This window comes from Alexandromys fortis, unplaced genomic scaffold (genome assembly GCF_014885135.2).
Source record: "Alexandromys fortis isolate MF-2015 unplaced genomic scaffold, M_Fortis_MF-2015_v1.1 scaffold_81, whole genome shotgun sequence".
In the NCBI taxonomy this organism is placed as follows: Eukaryota; Metazoa; Chordata; class Mammalia; order Rodentia; family Cricetidae; genus Alexandromys; species Alexandromys fortis.
Genome location: NW_026067960.1, coordinates 7,983,310 through 8,003,264, shown reverse-complemented (window position 1 = coordinate 8,003,264; position 19,955 = coordinate 7,983,310). Strand labels below are relative to the sequence as shown.

At 52.6% G+C, this 19,955-nt stretch overlaps 1 long non-coding RNA gene across 5 annotated transcripts; it reads left to right on the top strand.

Moving 5' to 3' along the window:
* The first annotated feature begins 563 nt into the window (after positions 1 to 563).
* Positions 564 to 7,589, top strand: LOC126508108 (uncharacterized). 5 transcript variants are annotated; one of them, XR_007593716.1, is made up of 6 exons: positions 564 to 696; positions 1,371 to 4,365; positions 4,472 to 4,551; positions 5,053 to 5,131; positions 5,238 to 5,385; positions 7,463 to 7,589. It is a non-coding gene; the product is annotated as an uncharacterized lncRNA (long non-coding RNA). The 5 variants fall into 5 exon arrangements; XR_007593714.1 differs by having other exon boundaries at positions 564 to 743; XR_007593715.1 differs by lacking the exon at positions 564 to 696 and having other exon boundaries at positions 765 to 1,546; positions 2,297 to 4,365.
* Positions 7,590 to 19,955: the final 12,366 nt, after the last annotated feature.

Below are 19,955 nucleotides of genomic sequence, written 5' to 3'. Positions count from 1 at the left end.
CCAAATGTGGATGATGCCGGGAGCCAAGAGAAAACTCCAGGCACCCCTTCTGGAGCCACGCGGCACCAGCACCCACAGAACCCACCTCACCAGAGGGCACACCCCCACCACTGCCGATAAGTTTTCAGGGGCTTTCCTAGCTGGTGGGCAGCTGCAGCAGCCAGCTGAAAGGGACTCACCAGGGAGCCCTGGGCGCCCCTCGGGCTGGGCTGGTGACCGCGACAGCAGTGGCAGCGGGCGCAGGGTCGCGGCTCCCCGGGAGATGCTGCAGCAGCGGCAGCGGTAGCCACCTCCTCCCGGAGCCAATCGCAAATGCAGGGGTGGGGGCGGGCCGGAGCTCCCGTTGCGTCCGCACTTGGTGGGGGGGGGGGGAGAGAAAGAAGACACCAGCACCCCGACTCCGCACCCCTGCCCTTCCCCCCAGCTCTCCTGCAGCAGCGCAGACTTAGCAGCAGGGAAATCTTGAGAGAGAAGGAGGAAGAGAGAGAGGAGGGGAGAGGGGAGGGGAGGGGAGGAGAGAGAGAGAGAGAGAGAGAGAGAGAGAGAGAGAGAGAGAGAGAGAGAGAGAGAGAGAGAGAGAGAGAGAGAGAGAGAGAGCGTTGATGCAGAGTTAAGGAGGCAGAGCCCAGCTGCACACCTTGCTTGCCCGGCCAAAGCTGCAGGAAGCTCCTGTACCCTCAGCCCTGTCGGTACCAGGTAGAGGTCAGAGGAGAACAAAAGGGAAAAAGAGAAAAGCCCCGCGGGTATGCACGCTCACACATGCACGCAGCCCCACAGGCCAAGAATCATGCATGCAGGGGGGGTGGGGGGAGGGCAGAGCCGGGATGGCCTGACCCAAGGCTGGTGGGGCATGGGGCCCTTGGATCAGGAGCGACCTCACCTTGGCAGTTCTTATATACCCGGCCAAACATCCCAAACACGCGGCCCGGCCAAGTGGCCCCCCTCGGGCTGTGCGCCCTGACCATATTTAGTCAAGCAGGGGAAAAAATAGCCTGTCAGCTGGGCCGAGGCTGGCCAGGCAGCAGGGAACAGGGTGGGAGCCCCGGCACCATTGACAGCGGTCCTGGGCTGCCCCGTCCCCCTCTCAACCCCTCCCTGACCAGTCGCTACCGGCTGTCCCTGTCCTGTCCGAATCCCCTTGCTATTTTTAGCTAGACCCAGTACAGAGGTGCCTCCTCCCTAGTGGGCACTTGCCTCTCTCCACGGCCACAACAGCCCATTCCTCAGAGTGGCCTGGGGAGACTGGAGCTGACCCAGGGAGCAGGGCCCAGGAAGGGAAATGGGTGCTGTCCTGGCCTTAGTCCCCTAAAGGCCCAGCTGGCCCAGGGCCTTAACATCTCCAGAGTGGTGTCTTTTTTGCTCAAATGTAGGGTTGGGTCAAGGAGCAACAGAGTCACCACCAGTTTTCCTGAGGGTCCCAAACCAACCCCAGGTAATGAGAATCACAGGTCACCTTGAGCAACCGACAAAGCCAACTAGTGAGTCATTCCAACATCTTCCAGACCCTGACAAGGGTATATGGCTGGAAGACCCCGTATCCACGGTGGTGAGTACGATTGGAAATGCCTCCATTCTGGCTCCCACCCGGGTCATAGAAAAGACAAAGCTTGGGAAGACAGCCCCACTGAGCTGAGAGTCAGAATCTAGCAGCTTGGGATCAACCAACTATCCCCTTGGAGCAGAGTAGCGTTGAGCAGGTCTCTGCCACCCTGCCACTGTAAAGAACAATGATAACAAACACTTGAGATGACTTGGGAGCCATTAGTGGAGGCCAGAAACAGGCCCCTCAGTGGACATGAGTGCTCCTTCTGGCAAAGCCCTGCACAGAACACGGGCATCCGAAGGCTTCCTGCTGTTTTAGAATCCACTCACAAACCTCCTGTACTTAGAGAAGTATCCCCCAGCCCTGTACTGGCCAATATGGGGAAGGGTGATCATATACATCTTCCCAGGAGGAAGATGTAAGCAGCCTGCTCCTACCAAGGCCACCTCCCAGGTGGTGAGGTAAGGACACCCCTTCAGCTCCACTCCCAGGCTCTCGGTAACCCAGCAGGAGAGAACACTGACCAAGGCCAGTCCACAGAAGCAAGAGAGAGATGAAGCCATACCGTAATCACCACATAGGCTGGCTGTGACCAGTGTCCCAACCAAGGAGAGAGAAACAGGGAGAAGGGTACCCATGGCTGTCCAAGCTGGGGTGGGTGCCGTGCCGCAGCTATACCCAGGACTCACAGGCTACGGGGCTGCCTCTTTCCCAGGGAAGGTATAGTAAACAACCTGTCCCAAATTCCTCCAGGACACAGCCAAAGGACAAACTCCTGAAGAGGGAAGCCATGGGCCCCGAGCTCCCAGCCTCTTAGGACTTCGCTGCCCACCGATAAGGGAACAAGGCACCTCCTCACAAGGGACACAGAGTTCAGCTAGGACCACCACGTTGAGGTCCCCTCAAGAGTGCACTTGTGTTGTAGAGTACTATTTTAAGATGTGCTACATTTGCTTACGTTGTGGAACATTTGTTCAATGATGCAAAGATGTGTTGCATTCTTTTATGTTGCATTTGTTTAACTCTGTGAAGCTGTGATCCTTTGCCTGTCTAAAACACCTGATGGTCTAATAAGGAGCTGAATGGCCAATAGTGAGGCAGGAGAGAGGATAGGCAGGGTTCACAGATAAAAAGTATAAACAGAAGGAGAAATCTTGGAGGAGAATGAGAAGAAGCAAAATAAAAAAAGGAGGAAGACATCAGGGGCCAGCCACCCAGCTACACAGCAAGCCACGGAATAAGAAGTAAAAGAAGGTCTACATAGTCCAGAAGCAAAAGGTAGACGGCATATTTTAAGATAAGGAAAGCTGGCTAGAAACAAGCCAAGCTAAGGCTGAGCATTTATAAGTGATAATAAGCCTCCCTGAGTGTATTTATTTGGGAGCTGGATGGCAGGCCCCCAAAGAGCAAAAGACTAAAAACCAACCAACAACTACATTTTGGCACTTCAGTGTGGGGCTAAAGCAACACGTGTGTTTAGTATGGTAGCACAAGTCTATAATACCATTCAGGAAGTGGAGTTGCCAAGAGTTTGAGGCTAGCCTGGCTATGGTGAATACCAAGCCAGCAGGAGCTACATAGTAAGACTGCCTCAAAATAAATAAATAAGCAAATAAATGAATAAGTATTGTGCCCATAATAACATGGATAGTTGGGAAGGTCTCGAGAACTGTTGTCCCCAACACATTTCCTTTTGAGGCTTCCAATATCTTCTTTTGGAGAATTAAATGTATGGATGATGGATGGATGAATGACTTATGCAGTCAATTGACTGAACCATTGATTACTAGACAGCAAGGCCCAGGACAGGGCATGGTGGGACTGGGGTCTCTGGACAGAACCATGTTTATGTAATTCAGCTTGAATTTGGATGAGATTTAACATCTTATGGGGAAGTGGTACGAGGTCCATGATGGGTCAGCCCAGACAGAGGTTATAGAGACATTTTCCCACAGCTATGTAGGTTCCTACAGAGACTAGTCCATATCTGTGCTAACCAGCCTGTCCTCCACCCAGGAGAAGGAGCTGGAACACCTTTGCCACTAATCATTCCTCCTCGAAACTCACTGACATTGAGGCTAAGCAATGTCCATGTACCATCCGTCTGTCCTTGTACCTGCGAACACACGGCTCTCAAGAGAGGTGGACACTTCTTATTTCTTCCCCAGGCAACAGGATGGAGGAGACACTGTTCCCATCCAAGCCCATGTCTTCATCCCCACCCTGACCATTCCATGTCAGTGAAGCCACTGCAGAAAACAGGCAGCAGCTTCTCCAGTGATAAGACCTCAATACGCCCGAGCAACTGCTCTGCTGGGCACGTGTCTGGAGGGTCCCTGAAGCATTGGCTTTGGTGCAAACAGCACAACCCAGATGTCATCGACTAATGACCAGGGGACAATACACCGCATGTTGATAGGATGGAATATTAGTTGGTCATAAAAACAAAAGCACTGCTACATACCATGACTGTTAAAAACGGCGCAGGGTCAACACAGGGGGCCATAAACTGTACGTGGACTGAATGTGGAACCCCCAGGATGGACAGATCCATAGACAGTCAGAGAGGGAGAGCCCAGGGGAAGTGGGTCTCCTTCAGGTGATGTTATGGAGGGACCTAGAAGAGACAGTTATACAGCATTAGATGCCATAGATGCTGTCCAATGATGCTCTCTTTAAAATGGTTCTTTTATCTTTGTTTTGTTTTTCTTTTGAGGCAGGATTTCTCAAAACCAGCGCCACCAGGAAGCTTGTTGTGTAGTTGAGGATGACCTTGAACTTGTGACCCTCCTGTCTCCACCTCCTTAGTACGAGGATTAAAGGTATTACCATCTTGGTTCCTTTATCTTGCATGAATTTCTCCCCAATTGAATAACAGACAAACCTAGGTAAATTTCTCTCCCCTCTGGCCCCCACTCCTGGCCTCAGGACTACACAGCCCCGGGCATAGGCACCTAGATCTTCAAGGACCTGGCTATAGTTTTCTTTGGGACATTCCCCAGGATGCTGTAAGTTAGCCCCATTTCCCCTATTCAGTTCTGTCCAGAGCTGGAACATTCTGTGGAATGGACAGAAGATTCCACCCCTCTTCTCAAGGATACTCCAGAACCTCAGGCCATGTCTCTGTGTGATGGTCCATCTTCCTTATCAACTTCATAGGATTTAGAACACCCATACATCTAAGTGTATCTGTGAGGGAGTTTCTAAAGAGATTTAGCTGAGGCAGAAAGATCCACCATCCTGTGGCCTTGAGTACCATGTGCTGAATGAGAAGGAGAAAGTAAAACTGACCAGGCTGGCCTCGAACTCACAGAGATCTGCCTGTCTCTGCCTCCCAAGTGTTAGGATTAAAGGCATGCGCCACCACTGTGTTCTAAAGAGCAGATTCGCCCCTTTCTGTGTTCCGAGGAGCAGATTCGCCCCTTTCTGTGTTCCGAGGAGCAGATTCGCCCCTTTCCACATCCCCACCCGGGATTCAGGGTGATTTGCTGCCTCCTGCTCTGCCACAGGGACTCCTCACCATGATGACTGCATCCTCAAACCAGGAGCCAACAGAAGCCCTTCCTTCCTTAAATTACTTCTTTCCAGGTATGTAGCCCCAGCGATGAGAAAAGTAACCACCCTGCCTTGCACAGCAGAAGGGGTTAGTTTGAGAAATTCAAGATGGCAATTGTTCTGAACCATCCTGGACCAGTGTCCTCACAGGATCCTTCTAGGGGGAAGGATGGCTGGAGGCGTGGGAGTACACTACACTACTGGCTTAGGATGGAGGAGCGGACCACGGATGGAACCCTGCAGCCTACAGAGGGAGTCAGCTGACATCAGGCTTCGGCTTCTAGCCTGTAAGAGGATAATTGAGTATTCAAGCACTGAGTGTACAGCATGTGTTACAGCAATCAAAACACACTCATACCTTGCCTATGGCTTTCGAGGAAACCCTCCCAGTGAGTAGAGACATAAGAACCCTGACCTGAGACTCCCCAGGGCCTACACACATGGTAGCATCAGCTTCTTTGTGATCTTGGGTCCTCCCCAGTCCCCTGTGCAGCATGCCCTGACCTGAGCTACCAAGGAGCCAGGCAGGAAGCTATGTTCCAGAAAGGTCCATGGGCCGGGGAGGGCACTGGCCAAGGAAAAGGGCTGATTTGATGTAGATTTCAGAATACCCCTGTGACTATGCCTATGGACCAATTTTCTGGGCTGGCCTGGTCTAGGCCTGACTTGGGCATAGGCACTGACTCCACAGGCAAGCAAGGTCAGTGAGAAGACAGCCTGGGCTCCAGACAAATTCCATGACCCCTCTCTGTCAATGCTCAGTCCAGATATCTGCAGTCCTGTCCAGGATGGTCAGCTGGTCACCAAGAGCCAGGAACTGAAGTGAGCCACAAACCCTGAGGCATATCAGAGACCTAAAGCTGCTGCTTAAAATGGTGTCCCTTCTGGGTACCCGTTCAGCATGCTGGGGCTGTGAGCTGGATTTCACAGAACCTTTATGGGGCCCATGAGCACCATGAGTCCCCAACAGAAGTGGAGTCTGCAGCACTGCCCGGTATCAACTAACCACTACCCTGGTGTTTGTGGTGTACACTCGGGGCATGATGCATCTCTATGGGGAGGGCTTGTGTTGCCAGTGTGGCCCATGGAGCAGAGCTATAAGGGAAAGGCACGGGAACATGAGGCATCTTCTCCACGCCACAGGATCCCACAGCCCTCACCACACCGGGAAGGCTGCCACTGCCAGACCTGGTGTACCCATAGGCACCCCACACACACACGCGCATGTGTGCACACACACGCACCCTTAACAGCAGAGGGAAAACCTCCCTGGCAGCTCGGAAAGAAAGGCATTTTTCACTGCCACAGTGTCAGTGGAGAGCAATCTGTCTCCTGCGATGGACGTTCCCCTCAGTAAGGTGACAGCTCAACCATCAGCAGATGCAGGATGCTACCCAGCCCAAGGCCCAACAGTTTAGCCCCCAGCCAGACCTGAATTACTCAGCAGTTCCAGGTCAGCAAACCCAGGACAGACTGCAGGCTGGGTAGAGGGCAGGGCCTAGGATCTGAGTCGGGGGCCAGGCAGGGCTTCAAAGCCTCCCAGCCCCCAAGCTAACCGGTCGGGTTCAGAGCCAGCTTTTCCAAAAGCCATTACTCTCCCTGGAGGACATACCAACACCCTGGAAGAAGACCTGAGGTGACAGGTAGGCCAGGCTTCAAAGCTCCCAGGTCTACAGCCTCTCCTAGTTTAGAGGCATGGAAACAGGGTTGAGACCAGTGTTGGGGTGAAAAGGGAGCCCCTCCTGTAGCCCTCACCCTATTATGCACCATCTATGAGGAGAGTCAGATGGCAGCCTGGTTTCTACTCACCCCAGGACGGCCTTACAGGCAACAAGGGACAGAAGGCAAGGAGAGCTAGTGAACCCCTTATCCCATGTGGCCCCTAGACTGTTTTTCTATCTAGATGGATCCCACAGGCAAGGATAAGGGGGAGACAGGCCAGTAAATGGATGAGTAGACAGATGGACAGATGGACGGATGAATGGATAGGTGGGTGGGTGGGTGTGGGGGTGGATTGGTGGATGGATAAGTAGGTGGATGCATGGGTGTGTGGGTGGATAAATGGACGGATGGATGGAGGGAGGGAGGGATAGATGGATGGACGGATGGAGGGATGGAGGGATGGATAGGTGGATAGATGGGTGGGTGCATGAGTGTGCGGATGGATGGATGGATGGATGGATGGATGGATGGATGGACAGACTGACAAATGGATAGATGGATGGTTGGGTGAAGGGAGGTGAGAACCCATAAGAGTCTATTTAACCATTTATTAAGGGGTACAATAAAAAACAAACTCACGAATACAGAACAAGGCAGCTGCCCCCACTGATCCACCTGCTGTGGTCCCATTGTTCTCCCAAGGGCCATGAGGACCAACGTCAAGCTGCCTGTCTGGTGCCTGCTCCAGCTCTGACCTCACCCTAGAGAGCTCACACAACCCTTCTCCATTTTATCCCATCACGTCTCCAGAGAAAACCATGCTCATGGCAAGTAGTCCCAAAAGTCATTGGCTAAGTGGATCCAGCTCCCACAATAGTTGGATGAATGGGTGGGTGGGTGGATGAATAGGTGGACAAATCGGGGACTAATTTCTTCTGTATCTTAAGAAATCTGCCCCAAATTTAAGTCTCTGCTGGGATGCAGAGCACAACAAAGCCCGCTGTAGAGCAGCCTCTTGGACTCCACTGAGGCCTGAGCGCAACAAACCAGAGGACACAGCCTCCCTGCCCAGAGTTACTTCCCTGTCTCCTCCATCCTGGCTCCTTAGCCATGGCAATGGCCTCACAACTGACTTCACTGGCACCTCGCAGCTCAGGAGTTATTTCTTCATCACTGTGTGCCAGCCCGTCATGCCAAACCCCCACTGAGCCCCCATGACCTTCAGCCGTCATGGTCCAGACTGCCCTCCATTCTGCCCTTCTCACTCCTAGGCAGACCCAAAATGTCTCCCTGGTTCTACCTCCAGGTCTTGAACACAGTCTGGGTGCATTTGTAGGCCTGCTCCTCAACTCATCAGAACAGCCTGGCACCCTCTCTGGGAAGCCCTCCATGTGCCTACTATACTGTAAGGGACCAGGTGATGCAGGGGGGTGTCTCAGCATGCACTCTCTGGGTTAAACATGGGGGAATGGGACAGAGGAGAGATGGAAAACTGGCCGGGAAGACTAAGACCCACCATGGTGACTATTTCTGGTCCCTCCAGAAACCTCCTACCTCAGATACCCTCCCCCTGGTGCCTGCCCCTGCCTGAACCCCTGCCGCCAAGCCTGGTCAGCCCTGCAGGTCCTGACCATGAGGAAAGCCCTGAGTAATGAGAGCCACATTTCCAACAGTCGTTTTCTCAGGAAGAGCCTGACCTCAGAAGTTGCCCTGTTGTACTAGGGTCAAGGCCAGGGTCCTTCACCCACCTCCTGTACACACAAGGTCTGCTACCCACCCCCAACCATTCGGACAAGGCCCTTGGAGCGACCCTGAGGCTGTTCGCTGAGTCCCTGTGGCTCTACGAGAAACATTCTGGGCCTCCTCCAGGGAGAGGCTCCTGTGTAGACTTCAGCCCTGAAGCATAATTCATAGGTTAGCATGAAGTATCAGCTTAGAGGGTAGGTGGCTGGAGGCACCCACGACTCCACGTCCTCCAACCTCCCATGAACCTCCGCATTCTCTCAGACTTGTGCCTTGTTTTTACCAAGAGCTACACCAGGAGGAAGTGAGCACTTCTGTGTTGTTGAACACAGTTCTGCAGGTTCCTGAAGACCCTCCCACTTCTGTGACCCTGCCCCCACTGTTCTGGTGTGCACCAGAGAGTACCAAAATGGAGAGGGAGGTGAGAGGGGCAGGAAGGTGGCGGGGAGACAGGGAAGCATCCTACAGGATTTTCCTGCCTTTCCCTGGGCCTGGCCTACCTCCTTGCTGCCATCCCCACCTTCCTTTTCCTTCTGCCCAGCAGAGCCTCCCCCTCACTGGGGAAGAAGACGTGTCAGCATCCTCAAGACTCAGGGAGCCAACGGAGTGTCAAGCCCTTGCAGTTCACACGTGCTCCTGAATGGACGGGGTCCGCCCAATGGCAAGTGATCTCACCTGGACACAGAGTCATCGCTGTGTGCAGAGTCCCTGCTTGGGGCAGAACAAGCCCTGCTGAGTCACCTGGTTCCTTCTGGGAAAATTCCAGGGACCTAGTCCCTGACACCCTTCCCTTCCCTGGGGTCCACAGAGAGACCTTACAGCCCAGAGAATTTCCTAAGCCAGGCTGCAGGTTTTCTGGGCTGCCTTTTTTTAGCATGTCATTGATGGCCCCACGGCTGGGCCATTGACCTGGCGGGGAGTTTGTCACTGGCTCCTGGGAAAGCTTAGTGATAACACTCTAGAGTTCCAGTCCCTTGCCTGGCCTCGGCTTTGGCCTCTCCTGCTGCCCAAAGGGAGCCTCCAAGTTTGAGCCCCTGGGCTCGTTCTAGCTTCCCACTGATGGGTTAGAGGGCTTCTCCTAGGGTCTCCCTTACAGAGGGGTTGATGGTCCCCAGAACCAGGAGTGGCCTCATTCTCCAGGGACTGTCCTCCATGGAGTGTTGATCCAACAAGCTCTCCACCACAATTAGCCCTTCCCTCATCCTTGCCCTATAAATATTCATTTTGGAGATGTTATAAAGATGCTTTTTTAAAAATGCCAAACTCATTTGGATAAAGAGCTGAGCTGCTGCCAAATGCAGCCAGCAAACTGGGCTCTAAGGTGCACAGTGCAGAGGCTGCCGCGGAGTAGCCTCCCCCAGGTCACATGGCGCTCTCTGGGGGACAATTTAACTTGGGATGGGTTTTGGCTCCTTGCAGGGAACATCTAACAACGTTGAAGCAGACTTGGGATATAAGCGTGTGGTCCCCATCCACAAGAGGGTGAGCTGTGAGAGCCCTTGCAGACCTAGGTAGGAGATGGCTACCCAGGAATGCCACATCACGGCCCACCTCTCTGCATAGCTGGCTCTGCAGACAACTCATCCCAGGGGACCCGACAGCCTCTGGCATTATCCTAACCTGCCATGCCCCCACCTACCTGGATATCTAGTTGCATAAACTGAACTCACTATATTCCCAGGGTAATCTGTGAATCTGGGCCTGGGTGGAGGCCACTATCCAACCTACCCTCCCGTCAACTGTGGCTGGATGTTGGGGTCCAATGGGTGTTGGGGTGCAGCACTCACTCTTCACAGCGTCCGACTGTTTAATAAAGAAAGACAGGTCTCAGGCACAGGAGTAGCCATACACTTGTGTACCAGTGGAGGTTTGGCTCTCAGGCAAGCGTTGCACACACTCTGGAGTCCCTGGAAAGGTTTGACTCTGAGGCAGGGTCTGGCCATACTCTCGGGACCCCAAGGACACTTTCCTTCCTCTGCTCCCCTCCTCCTGGCTAGTTTTCTTTGAGAACCACCCTGCTCGGGAAGGAGCCATCCACTTAAAAATGAGTTCCGTTAAGTTCTGATGAATGATTCTGCCATCTCATAAAGCTCCATAGGAAGTCCAGTCGGGTTCTCAGAACTTTGGAGGTATTCCTTAAATTTATTGTGAGCCCTTATAAAATATTGAATTGATATCCTCGGGTATCCTTTTGTGGAGAAGGCAGGCCTGCGATGGTGATTGTCCCTCTATCCGGAGACTCCCCCAACTGCAGCTTGAGGTTCCCTCAGGAAATCTTAGAGTTTGGATCTACAGGATCAGAATAGGGGCTCAGCCTGGAGAGGGAACCCAAGGCACGGCTCTCTGGAACCTTCATTCCTCTCAATCCAGGATGCTGAGGACATTTGACCCTCCAGCTCACCAAGAGGTGAGGGACTCTATTTCCCAGCTTCCTCTGAAACCCCCAAACTCCAGTTCCTTGGGCCCTTGCTGTGTGCAATCACTCACATGACTTCTTGACCTACAGGTATCAGAAGGGATGTGAGGAGGGGCAGGCCTGTCCTGATCGAAGGTGGTAGCCATGCTGTGAACTCTGTGTGTGGAGCATAGCCCTTGTCCATAGCTTCAGAAGCAGGGCTGTCTACTCCACCGCTTCAAGGAGTTGAATTCCATGCTAACCTTATGACTTTGGGTGAGGACTGACCTGCAGAGACAGCTCTAGCCATTACCTTGATTTCAGTCTGCGGCTCTGACCCAAGGCCTTGCCACGGTCTGCCTTAGTCCCTGCAGATTGGAAGGTGACAGAAAGAGGATCTCCTGATCCTCAGAGTCGAGGTCCTTACAACTCAGAGTCATCTTGTTGTGGGGGCAGTAGACCATACCTGGTCTGCTTCTTGTTCCTGGGACAGCAGAGCTGGGAATCATGGCCCTGGAGTGTGTGTTGTGCCTTGTTCTGTGGCCAGTCCCCCTCCTGGCCCCACTAGGAAATCTAGAAGACTCCAGATGCCCTCCCCGGAGGGCTCTCATGCCTTCTTCCCCAGAATGACAGCCCGATACTCACTGACCTCACTATGCCATACTTTGAGTGGGGTGAACTGACCACACTTGCTTCGATAGTGTGGTATTCTCAGACACACTGAGACAGGGGAACCAGCATGGCCATGAGTGGCAGAGACAGGGTCTTCATGGCAGGACATCTGACTTGTATCATCCAGAACTTCCAGCAGCCCCGCTCCTGGCAAGGCTGCTGCCTACAAGGTCCTCTCTTGAGGGCCTGGGGTGACCTTCACAAGACTGTGATGCTTGCTGTGCTGAGACATTCTGCGTTCATGGTTATGAGTGATTTTATTGCCCAGTCAGTAAGAACCTTCTGATTATGTCATTGCAGAGGCAGCTGGATGCCAAAAAATATGCATTTCCTTCCGTCTGCTACTGACCCCTCTGCCTTCATGCCAGCTTTCCTCTGGTGCCTCTCCTGTGCCCTCTGTGATTAATAGGACCTGGAAATGCACCAAGGATCCCTGGGGCTGTAGCTGGAAGAGCAGAAGGGCCCCACGGTCGTCAGACGCCTGGTTCCTTGGGCTCCTTGGTCACAGAGGGGGTGGAGGTGGCCTTAGTGCCCAGCCAGGACACACTGAGAGGTTGACATCAGCGCAGATTCATGCTGCACACTGGGCACCTGTTAGGCAGACCCAAGAATAGCCTTTCCGGGGGGCCAAACAGTCCGTCAGCGGCTAGGAGGCCATGTAAGCCCCAGTCCTGTGATGGAGCTGTTCTCTGTAGACATGGGCGTGTCTAACGCTGTGACCCTGGAGCTGTTTGTGTCTCATCCGCCATTTACCCACCCGGGAAAGGAGGGGTTTCCACCCATCCTCTGTGCTCTGGTGGGGAAGGGATAACTCTGACCAGAAGTAAAGGTCCAAACAGGGAGAGGATAATTCTTTGAATGCATGATGCTCATGACTCAGGAACCCACCCCATCCCCAAATCCTTGCTCATCTAAATTTTACTAGCCCGGCAACTTTCAGACCCTCTAAGGACCCGTACACCCCAGCCCTTGAGCTAAATCACCCCTGGTATATCTGACTCCAGGTTAACTTAGCTGAGGAGTAGGGACCAAGGGCCACCTAGGATGAACCAACTCTGGCACAGACAAGAGCTGGGTTAGCTTTTATGAGTTCTGAGAGAGAGACAGGGCTCCTTCACACACCCTGACCACCCTGTGCTGGACCTGACTTCACAAACCTCCAGGGGCTTCCTTCAGAGAGAGAGAGAGAGAGAGAGAGAGAGAGAGAGAGAGAAAGAGAGAGAAGAGGAAACTGTATGGCTCCCCTGGTTCCCCAAGAGCTTGTTTCTACGCCTGGGGCTACCTCTTCCTAACCAACATTTGTTATCCAGGATTGCCTGCTCTGCTATAAACCTGGGATGTTCCCTACCCCTGCCTTCTGGGGCTTCCCACTGCCCCTTGTAGGCCTGGGTAGATGGGCTATCGCGCCTACTCTTCACCAGTATCCAGGCCATCCATGAATAAGTGTTGCAGGCCTCAGCCTCCTACCCACATCAAGCCAGGCTTTTTAGTGAGCCCATCAAGAAATTAGTCTGCGACTCCCTGGAGCCCACCTGTGCCCTGCTGGCCAACCTGAGTGACCAACTTCAGCACCAAGTTAGTCAGGTCACCTTGAACTTCTAACACCGGGCAGTGTTACTTCACGGAAGTACCGCTCTCCTTTCCCTGGTCCTAAAGCGTGCGGTTTTATGAGCCCATGAACCCTGGCTGGGATAGGTGTCACTCAGGAGACTGACCAGGGCCTCAGAAACCTGTTTAAGTCAGGACAGTCGGGAAGTGGGGCCAGAATACTGAAAACATTTATGTCTGCAACTGCTGAGGCCCCCACTTGCGCCATGTCTGATGCAGGCAGCGGTGTGCAGAGGCACAGACTGGCAAACCCCCTCTACTCAGGCACTGAGCAGGAAGCAAAGGTCTCAGCCCTTTGCCTGTCAGTCCCTTTAGAGATTATACAGGGAAGGGGAGGGTGTCTTCTGACATCATTGTGAACAGCCCTTGGGTAAAGATACCGCCCTCTTAGAGATATTTGGTGACTGTAATCCAGATTCCCAGTGAATATCTAAGAATGAGGCTTCCCTGTCCACCTTCACATGTGAGCTACCCTCAGCACTGATTTCAAGTCCCAGCCATCAGTGGGCATCAGCCAAGACAGAGACAGGATGCAGAATTTCATGTTCAGACTAATAAAGATTTAATCTTAATTTTCCCGGTCCTGCTGGTGAGATGGGGTCAGGGTCCCCAGGGTAAGTGTTTTGACTTGGGCTCCCTCTAGGGAATTGTAAGAACCATGCCTTTCCAGGAAGGGTACAGAACCCCATTCCTCTCACAGTCAGGAGATGCTGGCCAAGAGTCAAGCGACACACCCAGAGAGAACAGATCCAGAGAGACTTCAGTGAACTCTGAGCTCATCCAGTAGGATGTTGCATACCCTGGGAATGACATGTGTCTCAAAGTTCACACACCTTCTCCATCAAGGCCACACCTTCTGATCCTTCCCAAACAGTTTCACTAACTGGGAACCAAGCATACAAATACATGAGCCTATGGAGGCCACTCTCGTTCAACCCACCACAGTTGGGATGTAGGACCGAGGCCCCCAGCACAGTTATACAGGGAGCTAGACATAGAGGAGGCTCTTGACATAGATAGGAGCAACAGAACCTGCTCTCCCCTTGATACGCAAATAAGGCCTTCTCTCCAGATCCCACAGAAGGGACCTAGAGTCTCCAAATGCATCCGACTTCCCCAGTTCCTCTGAGCACTGTCCAAAAGCCACGCATGGGGAAAGTTCTGCAGACAATGGCAGCTGTCACCGTCAGCATAGCTACGTTTATCGATCACTCGCTGTCTGTCAGGCCACACAACATCTTCAGAAAGCCGTGAGCTAATTTCGTTTTTATGCTCGGTAGATGCGAAAGAGCGACATGAAGATTCAGGGTCAGGAGGTAACCCGGTCGGGTGGCTTTGATGGAGACAGAACACTAAGCAGCCTGAATCATCCCTGAAGGGTTTTCTGCACCTCAGGACACAGTCTCCGTGCCCCCGACATGTCCTGAAGACAGTTCCTGGGGGCCACCTTCCAGAGAAAGACATAGTCTATTGACCTAAGGCTGAGCATTGATTGGCTGAAAGATGAAACCCGAAGCAATCCCATTTGCCGGAAGCAGGGTTTGTAATTGTATAGACAGCCGATCTCTAGTATCACTGCCTCCCTGGAAGCTTGGGTCTATCGACAGCCTCAAAGCCAGCTCAGGGAAAGGTCCCATGGGCAGTGTGAATAAAGACAGGAAGGGTGGCATCACCCAAGAGCTCTGTGCCAGCCAGCAAGAAGCCAGGTGCAGCTTTGGGAACTCTTCTCCTGGAAGTCCAAGACCTTAGGTTGGACAGTGGCCCTGAGCCGGGTCAGGTACAAAGGTGGTAACCATGGAGAATTGTAGCCCTTGCTTGCCCTCCAACCACTCTTCCAATGAGGCCCCTTGAGCAAGTTGTTCAGCCTCTTGGTCCCACAGTCGCCTCATCTGTGAAATCAAGTACTGGCTATAGATGGGTGGCAGCTTTCTTGGCAGCTGCATGGGCCATCATGAGAACCTTGATTTTCACTCTGGTGAGGAGGGGAGCTCCTCAGAATGGTAAAACTCTGAGAAGGGTTAATTCCAGATATACAGGGGTCTCCCTTGGCTAAGTTGGGAGCAACAACTGTTGAGACGGGATAGCAGAACTGAGCTGGACCAAGAGGTTGGTCTACCCAGGATCCCTCACCATATTCTGGGCCCTTTTTATCTCCAACCAAGGAACAATGGCCTCTGTTCCCTCACCTACATCCTCATGTTCCACTTACTAAAGGCACCTAGGACTGGGGCAGGATGTCACCTCCTCCGGTAAGCACAGTGGTGCCAGCACTGAGAACGTGGGCACGTCTCCTCCCTGTGCTTAGAGAAATGTGGGTACTCGCCACCAAGTGTGCTAAGGAGGCAAGAAGCGGCCCCATCCATGCATCTGAGACTCATTAGGTCCCTGCTGACATTTCCCCAAGAAATAATTAATTTTGATATCGCAGAAGACATTTCCCTGTGGCCAAGGTCACAGAGGGCTGGCTGTGGCCTTCCTGTCAGCGGTCTCTACTCAGCCCCCCCCCCGCTTTGACGAATGGGACTGGAGAGAGAGCCTCAGCTCCATAACTGAAGGAGTGAGGAAGAGCCAAAGCTGCTTTTACTGCAGAAATGCCGGCTGGTGCTGCATCAGCTGCAAGCCTGGGGAACAAGCTTGCCAGGCACCTGGCTCCAAATCCCGAAAGAGGCCCTCAGGGAGCAGAGCGTGGGGCCTCTCATGGTCTCCTCTGAAGACCCACACAGGCTCTGCCCTCTGAGCACAAACCTGTCATTGCCCCAGCGTGAGTGGGTCCCAGGGAGCGGCAGGTGCCCATCTTCTATGGTGGTCCTAACGGCTTCGGGGCCGCCTCACAGGCAGCTAGAGATGGCACTGATATCACATGTTCAAGGCACTATAAGAGCTGTCTGGTCACATGTGTCAGGATACACATGCTCTTAAGACATACAAATGTCCTGGAGCCATTATCACAGAGGACCCCAGCATAGGTGGCTTAAACAGCAAGAAGGAACCGTGGCAAGCTCTGGAAGGCGGATACCTGAGATCAGGCACCAAGCATCAAGGGTGTCTCTATCCACTCTGGGTGGCTGATGGCTCTCTTGGAGGCGTTTGGGGGTGTAGAAGTATCACTCCTGTCTCTACCTCTGCCTGTGGCCAACTTCCCTTTGTCACAAGGACTGCCACATTGGACATATTCTATCATGATCTTATCTTCAGCTAAACTATGTCTAAAGAAAGTCACTTTCTGAGGTCTCGCAGTTAGAACTTTCGCGTGCAGATTGGAGGACCACACGTTAACACATGACTTCAAAATTGAGTATGCCACCAACATACGGAAAGGTCACCCAAGCGAACAATGCTGGCAGCAGTTTGCTTTGTCACACACCAAACCTGGGAAGATACCAAGATGTCCCTCAGCAGGTGAGGGGACCATCAAATGCTGGGCCATCCAAGCAGTGGAATAGAACCTAACAATAAAAAAGAAATGAGGAGCAAGCCAGGAAGAGACATGCAGGAGACTTAAATGCGTATTTCCAAGGCTGAGAGGCTGCATGTTGCATGCTTCCAGCTGTGCCATCCTGGGAAAGGGAGCACCCTAGAACTGTATAGACAGTGGTGACAGGTTATGGCTCAGTGACTCGACACGTGCAAAAGTCCTGAGTTTGATCCCCAGTACTGGAAAGAAAAAAAAAGACAAGAACAGTGGTCCCCAGGAGAAGGATCAACCTGGGGGGCATGAAGAAGACTCCCTAGACAATGGTTCTCAACCTCCTAACTACTGCGATCCTTAATACAGCTCCTCATGTTGTGGTGACCCCAACCATAAAGTTATTTTCATCATTACTTCATAACTGCAATTTTGCTATGAACTGTAATGTAAATCTATATTTTCCTGTGATCTTAGAGGGCCCCTGTGAAAGGGTCATTCCACCCCAAAGGGGCCGCCACCCGCAGGTTGAGAACGGCTGCTCTAGGTGTCCGGTGCCCATGTCATCTTTCCATTGTCTGAGTCTGCCAAAGGTACACCCGGGATGACTGTGCTGGGACCGTGAACTTTAGCTCGTGGACCCCATCCAGCTGGGGTGAGCCGTGCACTGAGAAAGAGCAGGGTTGACAGAAAATCTCAATGCTTTATGTGCAATTTTTGTTTACAATCAAAAGTGCTATTAAAAAAAAACATCTATTTTTCAGAGTTCAGCAACGGTGTAAAGGAGTTCTCTGTGTTGTCATTGCAGCTATGTGGTAAATCTAAAATTATTCCAGAATAAAGCTCTCCCTTGTGACCCCTTCCAGCCCCTGGGGTCTGTGTCTGCTAACTCCCCTCTCTGATCACCAGGCTGCATGGCACAGATTCGAGGAGTCACTTTGGGGTACCCCTTGCAGCAAAGGGCCCTTCGTCCTCTTGACTGCGTTCAGAGCCTCCTTAGCGGGTTGCTGTTGACGTTGTTTGGGTGAGTTAGGATGTCCATTCCTCCACTGGAAGTCAGCCTCCTAGGGTTAGCAAGGGTTCATCCACGCAGAGGAACTCAAGTCCACACCCACCTCCCCCAGCTCAGGAAAGCTAAGGTGGGGGGGGGGCAAGGGTCAGACACAAACATTTAGCTACTAATCATCAGAACTTCTATAGCATTCTGGGCAGGGGTAGCCTAAGGTGCAGACAGGTGGCATCAGGTGACATACCTGGCGCTCAAGCTCCCTGAAGTAATCCAGGCATCCAGTGCCCTCCCAGGCTGGTGAGCATGCCCAGCGTGTCATGAGTCTGAGCCACTACTCAGCTTCAGGGCCTTTAGGAGAGAGCTGGGCTTGGCTGGTCACCCCAGGGTCCTTGATATGGGTAAAAGGACTTAGGAGTTCTCTGTTTTCATAGCTTGATCTTCAGCTGACCCCTGACCTCCGGCATCCCTTCTCCACAAACACTGGGATGGCCAGGGCCACCTCCAGACCCGGTGAGACGTTGGCCTCTGGCAGCCAGCAGTTTGGTCCTGCCGAACTCCGAGGTTCATGTCATGGCGGTGACATGAACCGAGAGGCACCTTCTTGCTACCAGAGGTCCCCATCTCGTGTCCCAGCACAATGTAGGCTGCAAGTCACTGGAGGAACTTCATTTTACCCTGCATTTCCTGCCCAGTTCAGTGTGTAATTGGCTCGTGCTTCCTCTCGGTGATTTAGTCGGGACTGCCACATCTTATAAAAAGGATAAATCTGAATAAAACACAGGGAACAAAACAGCCACAACAAACCATATTGTCCTCCTGCTTCTTAAAGAACACCTCTGCTGAGGTCACATGAGCCCTCCCTACACCAGAAGCCTGAGCACCCTGGGTTGTGTCTCGTAGATCCTCCTAGGCCTTGCTGCCGGTAGCTCGGCCAGCTATAGATAGGACCCTCCCCAGCACACAGGAAAAAGGCTTGCTCCTCTTCAATTGCCCATTGTCCAGAAACAAGCATGCAAATCGAGAGGCTGAATCTACCTGCTCTATAGCAAGCCTAGGGCCTCTGTCTTCTGGGGACGTGGGAGCCACGGGAGCACTTGCTCTCTCATTGTTTGGGTAGGGATATATTTTTGTTACTGTTTTTTTTTTAAATTTTATAATCACTGGTATTTTGCCTGCCTATATATCTGTGTGAGGGTCTCAGATCCCCTAGAACTGAAGTCACAGGCAGTTGTGAGTTGCCATGTGGGTGCTGTGTATTGAACCTGGGTCCTCTGGAAGAGCAGCCAGTGCTCTTTAAACACTGAGCCAGCTCTCCAGCCCTATATATTTTTAAAGTCTCTCTTAGAATATCCAAGACACTTTCACAACTCACCCATCTGAACAGTAAGAGTGTACTGGGGAGAGGCGTCTCCTTGTTGAGCTTATTTTTATTGAGAATCTTGGTCTTGTTGTAGAAAATCAATGAAATTCTGCAGTAGCTAAAAATAAACTTCAGTGACTTACTTTCTTAAGAGAATACAACGGGTTTCCTCTGGTATTTTTTTTCGGGGAAAGAAAAAAAAAAGATTGTTACTTCACTAGCACCTGATTCCCTGATTCCTGCCTCAGCCCAATACCCGAACCCAGCTGATGTGGGGGTTGGGGGGGTAAGGAACCCTTCCTTCCCAGCATGCCATGAGTCACTATGCAGTTCCAGGGGCTTTCGAGAAAAGGCAGGGCAGGAGAGGCACCTGGCCAGAGACTTAGGGCCACATAGCATGTCATCCCTCACTGTTACTCCTAAGAGTGCCATTTTGTCCCTTGCCCCAGGGCTAAGCCAGAAGTATGATGGGCAAGTCGGCAGATTTCCCACAGGGTTTCATAGGGTTCTGAAGACCCTTCTCTGTGAGTGGGCGCCCGGACATGGTATGTTTGTGAGCTGAGGGCCCTGGGTCCCGAGGTGTCCTACCCCAAGCCAATGCTGTACCAGGAGCAGGGACCCCAAGGATCCTTGAGGCTCTGATACCATGAAGGGGAAGAGGCTGGGACTTGGAGTCCTGAACCTGAGAGACTCTCCAGGTGAATCCCTAACCTCAGGGCCCTCCTGGTAGAGTTGAGGACCTTGTGACCTTGGCCCAAGGTTCAGAGAGAGTACAGAACTGCTTAGAGATGCTGAGCACCCAGCCACAGGGGGACAACCTTTGGAACCTCTCTGCTGTATCACGAGGCTCCTGAGAATCTGAGAGGCATGGATTTGGCAGCGGACACTGGGGACCTGTGCGGGAGGCATGAGACCATTTAGCACTCCATTGATACAGTTAAGGTGTTGCCCCTGGGACAGCAATGCCTCACCAACCGGCACCAAGATCAATTCCCCAGCTGG